Source organism: Oncorhynchus masou, chromosome 28 (genome assembly GCF_036934945.1).
Source record: "Oncorhynchus masou masou isolate Uvic2021 chromosome 28, UVic_Omas_1.1, whole genome shotgun sequence".
NCBI classification, from domain to species: Eukaryota; Metazoa; Chordata; class Actinopteri; order Salmoniformes; family Salmonidae; genus Oncorhynchus; species Oncorhynchus masou.
Window position 1 is genome coordinate 59,011,060 of NC_088239.1, and position 6,034 is coordinate 59,017,093.

Genomic DNA, 6,034 nt, shown 5'->3' on the forward strand with positions numbered 1-6,034 from the left:
ATTCACTCTAGACTATGACTTATGCAGAGATGACAGGCGAAGATTTAGCGGCGGGAAAAACAGCAGCCAAACACTCTCTTTGTCAGCTCACGGCGAGAAGAGCTCACAAACAAGCCCATTTAGCTATTATTTCCTCCGTCGCAGATAGACATACAAAGTAAAGTGAACATTTTCTGAGAAAGGGGGAAATAAGAGGAGGAGAAAAGGACAGGTGGGGAGTGAGGGCAGGAGAGAGGGATGGAGCGAAGAGGTGGGGGGTGATTGGTGGCAGGGAAGGGTCATGCTGTCCCAGAGGAGAGCGAGAAATAGTGGAAAACATCCGTAATTTTCACCACAGGATCCCATGTAATTGAGTCATTTAAAATACAGATACAGAGTTGAATCAAAGCAAAGTGGTTGGGGGTTGGGGCTGAGGAAGCTGAAAAGAAAAGGGGAAAAAACAAGGAGGTAAAAGTGTGCGTCTCTTGTTATTGGAGAAAGACAGTCTGTTTTCTTCTTTTCATCCGTCAATCTGTTTTTGTATTGCAGGATTTGACCTTTCTGGAAATTTTTGTTTTGTATTTTAAGGTACTCCTTCTGAGCCATTATACAGTTTCAGTTATTTTCTCCTCTCTTTTTTACTTACTGAACAGATGCCGTTTCCTCCTGCCTGGTCTCCTTTTAGTTTTCCCATTTTCAGTAGTTGTCTTATAATTACACTGGACTGCTCTGCTCTGCTACTGAAAAGGATATTTTCCCTTTACTGCCTTTGAAGTTGCATTATATCAAATTTCTTTTTGAGACATTTCCTCTCTCCATAGACAAATATTTGTATTTGAAAAGAAGCTGAAAGCTGGACAGAGATAGGGATACCTTAGAGGTCTCTCAATGAAACAATGTCCCTGTATGTTTCCTGCCTTTAGAATTTCACATCCATCCTGACAGCTACTACAATTATAAGGCAGTTACAGTTTAATATAGCTCCTTCTTCTGGGGAAGAGGGGAGAGGGTGAAATACTCAGTGGCAGCTGGAATACAGTAAGTGAGCCAGTGTTTGTGTTGAACTTTTCTATTTCCTAACAATCCCCAGAAAGGTACTGTTTTCATAATCCTGCATTTTCCTAAAATGTGTTGTAATTTCAAAATGGCTTTTTATTTATAGCTTCTGTTCTGTCCACTTATGTTTCTTTTTCAAAAGTGATTACTGAACAAGCCCAACGTGAATATTTAATGGTTCTGGGATCATCTATGATGTAGAACAAACAAAGGATTCATAGTATGTCTGTCATGTAATGAGTGACAGTGTCAATGTTGAAAGTTTTGGCCATCTGTTGTCCTCTGACCATCTGTGCTCAGTTATTCATGCTGTATGCTACTGATATTATAGCTCTTAAGTGTACCACGTGGGGATGTGTGAAACTCACTCCACAGCCTGAAATGTCTCCACTTGCGCCCCGAATAGGTAATTTTTCGTGGGGTGTGACTGGTAAGACGCTTCAGGAAGTTGGTCACATATGCTAGCAAGGCAGCGGTCCTGGGTTTGAGCCTCTGTGTGTGTCGAATCAGGAGGAAGCGGTACTCGTTAAGCAAGTAGCGGGACATGCATTATATAAGCAACCAAAAAGTTTGATATTATCTGTAATTTAACACTTTGAGAAAGGTGCGCAATCTCAATCATATCAACAAATGCATTACGATGGAACATTTGTTGTCAGGGACGTTTTTAACGACTATATGAATGAGGAGGCCTAGTGGTACAGTACTTCACTTGAAAACTGTTCAAACACCTGGAGACTGACAATTTCTGGTCAATTGTACTGTATATGTGCATTTATGTATATGTGCATTCCTCCAAACCCATTTATACTGTGTTAGGTCTACATCACAAGCCTGAAGCAAGCGGAACATTCTGAAGAAAGTCATGTTTTTGTTATTTGGAAGGAATCTCACGGGCAGGCTATTCTTTAGACACTATAAACTTTGTTGAACTTGAGCCTGTTGTTGTAAAGCTAGGCTCTTGCCACACACACAGAAATACACAGACACACACAGAAATACACAGACACACACAGTGCTACATTTTGTACAACAATGATGGAGAGGAGAGGGAGAAACATGACACTTGATCAACCTGTATGGCTGTGGTTCCCAACCTTTTTGCTTACTGTCCTACCAACTGAATATTGCTCTGCCCGGAATACCCCTGAAGTACCCCCTCATATGCATTTTACCGATAGGCCTATGGTCTCATGAGTCTTCTTAAGTACCCCATGTGGACAGTCCTACTAACCCTGGTTGGGAACCACTGTCGTATGGTAACCACACTCTGCACCCCCCATCACACCCTCCATTCTCATCAAAGTTCCCACTGTTTGACTGGCAGGACTTGAGAGGCCCACCACACCTGCTTTGGCTATCCCTGTTGTCCTGCACCGCTGGGAGAGAGAATTTGAATTTTAAATGCAACACCGCACTCATGTGTACCAGCCTGTAAGAAAAAAGAGACAAAGAGAGAGAGAGAGAGAGAGAGAGGGATAGAGAGAGAGAGAGAGAGAGAGGGGGGGGAGAGAGAGAGAGAGACACTGAGGGCTGCAGGCGGCTGAATCTTTAATGGTTCTGAATTTTAGTTTCCCTCCTACACATCCCTGAGTCTGAATATATTGCTGAGCACATGTTAGCAATAGCGGTGCGAGCTCATACTTCACTTAAATTGGATATCTTCATTTAGAGGTGTCAGTCTGGCTATGGTAATAGCAACCCCTTCTTCTGGCTCACTTAATTTATTCTCTTCTTTTTTTAAGGTGATAAAATGCTTGAGGCTGAGCAGGCAGAACAATTGAAATCTCTGTGTCCTTAAGAGGCAGCAGACCCAGGGAACGTCATTCTCCTTGTCTCACAGGCCAGTCTAAGCAGTCATGTTCAAGCACCCCCCACCATTGACACACATAGCCCTATAGCCCACACATATGGAGTGTTTAACATGTGTTTAGAGAACACATTGTTTTAATTTTCAAGGGAAAATGTAAAGCCTTAAGGTAAGCAATGTACTGCAAGGACAAGGAAAGATACTCAAACAAATGTGCTCTTATTATACATTCAGTTTTGTCTCCACATTAATTTTGGACAGGGGCCTACTTGTACAGTATCTTGTTCTCGTATGGCATAGGGTTTGAATGCAATTTAAGGAGCAAAAACTGTTTTGCATAGTTTAGACATTTGGGGCAATTTTACTTGCCTTTCCAAAGTGCTGGAATCTGCCAGATGTGCAACAATAGATGTTTCCACATGTGCATTGAGAAAATTAGAAGGAAATTCAATATTCCTCCATTTTCATCTCTTTGTAGGCCTACATGTCAACTGTTTTGAGTCCAACCAGATTGGGTACATGATTCTCTCCACCCATATTGCACAATAAAACACATCTTTATTCATAAAGCATGGGCATGCGTTGTAAAAACAGACACATTTAGCCTACATTTAGCAACTGTGACACATTCACACAAAAAAAATGGTTTGCCCTGAAGCCAGTTCTCTGAGTAGGCTACATTCACAGTGTTTAACAAAAGAGTGGGCATGCAAATAGTAGCTGAGGAAAATGAAGAAAAACTGTAATATTGTTTGTAAATGTACTGCAGTGAAAGAAATCCTGTGTCCTAGTCACATTCAAAGGCAGACTAACTGTTAGCTCAGTGACAAAGGCAATGTGTGGGAGAGTAAACATTTAGCCAAACATGGTTAAAGATCAGTTCTGTGCTACTGCATAGGTCTCTGATCACTACTTTGTTTCCTTTTCTGTCTCCATTTCCTCCAACCTAGCCATTAATCCCCTACCCAGATGGTCATGCGCTGTCGCAATTGTCACTCTGTTTCTCTCTCTCTCCCACTACTCTCTCATCTTCTATCCTATCATCTCTCCCTTCTGCTAAATCCTTCTCCCTCCTGTCTCCTGATTCTGTCTCTTTGACCTTACTCTCCTCCCTTTCAGCATCATATGACTCGCACTGTCCCCTTTTGTCTCTCCTGCTCCGTGGCTGAGTGACTCATTGCGAGCTTACAGAACAGGGATATGGGCAACCTGCTGAAGCCACTTTCTATCACTACATTTCAAGCTTCTGCCTCTAACCATAGGAAATTATTTTCCACCTTCTCCTCCCTCCTTAATCATCCACCCCCATCCCCCCTCCTCCCTCTCTGTGGATGACTTTTTCAACCACTTTGAAAAGAACGTTGACGATTTCCACTCCTCATTCACTCAGCCTATTGAGTCCACTGGTCCCACTCACACAGAACTACCCTACGTCTTGACCTCTTCCTACCCTCTCTCTCCAGATGAAATTCTGTGACTAGTCTGGCCGCCCAACAACCAGCCCATTCGACCCCATCCCATCCTACCTTTTTCCAGACGATCTCTGGAGACCTTCTCCTATTCCTCACTTCCCTCATCCCTGACCACTGACTGCGTCCCATCTGACTTCAAAATGGGCCGGATCACTCCCCTCCTCAAGAAACCAACACTCAACTCATCTGATGTCAAAAACTATAGACCTGTATCTTCTTGACCCTAACAAGTCAGGCTTCAAGACGGGTCACTCAACCGAGACTGCTCTTCTGTTACGGAGGCTCTCCGCACTGCCAAGGCTGACTCTCTATCTGCTGCCTTCAACACCATGAACCATCAGAATCCTCCTCTCCACCCTCTCAGGGCTGGGCGTCTCAGGCTCTGCACACTCTTGGATTGCATCCTACCAGGCAGGACACTCCTCCCAGGTGACGTGGAGAGGATCTGTGTCTGTACCATGTACTCTCATTACTGGTGTTCCCCAGGGCTCGGTTCAAGGCCCTCTCCTCTTCTCTCTACACATAAAGTCACACTGCTACATCACATGGTCTCTCCTATCATTGCTATGCAGATGACACTCAACTACTTTTCTCCTTCTCCCCTTCTGACACCCAGGTGGCGACACGCATTTCTGCGTGCCTGTTAGATATCTCAGCTTGGATGTCAACCCACCATCTCAAGCTCAACCTCGACAAGACAGAGCTGCTTTTCCTCCCAGGGAAGGGCTGACTGCTCAAAGACCCTGACTTTGCTGATAGCTACTATACTGAGGGAAAATGTACTTACTATGACTGGGATATGTGGTTGTCCCACCTAGCTATCTTAAGATGAATGCACTAACTGTAATTTGCTCTGGATAAGAGTGTCTGCTTAATGACTAAAATATAAACGTAAACATTCAAATTGACAAAAATAGCTTTTTAGCACAAAACTATTTATCAAGCAAGAATTTTGCTGCGAGTGGTCTGAGTGGGGCGGGGAAACTCAAAACTAGCTGTTATTGGCAGAGAGGTTTGGAACTCTCTTTGTTATCGATTAACCAATTTTCCATGGTGATGTCACCATGGAAAGCCAAAACTCCCACCCATGCAAACCTTCTAAAGGTCCTTTGTAGATTGATCTTTCAACCAGCAACTACAGTAAATAACACTGATCAAAAGTTTTCACACTTTTACAGTGTTAGTTTCATCAGCTGCTGTATAATATGATGAAAAACACAGGGAAAACATTTTTTTTTAAACATTTCTAAGAGTATTCCAAAACATATAAACACATTCGCACCGAATGCCTCATGTAATCAAACATTTTCATATTGCTCAACAAGCACTATAAAAATCACTCAACCAAACCATGTTTCCACGACTTAGCACAACCACGTCTAAATTGTCTATCTTGTAAAAAGTAATGGCAATTCGTTTTTGCTGTTTGGTCTTAATTCAAGGTTAAGGTTAGGCATAAGGTTAGCCGTGTGATTAAGGTTAGAGTTTAAAATCACTTTTTCAGAAGGGCCATCTTAGAAATAAGTGGGGTTTCTGTCTTTGTGGCTGTGATAACTAGTGACGACACAAAATATATTTTTGCACCGTCTGACTTCCAGTAGTACTTCTTCCGGTTAAAATGGTCACGCTGTCAAGTATCGCGTGATTTCAGCAAATTCAGCTGTCCAAAACAAATAGTTCTGAATCTCGCGGTATCGTGTAGATCGGGTGGTTTTAG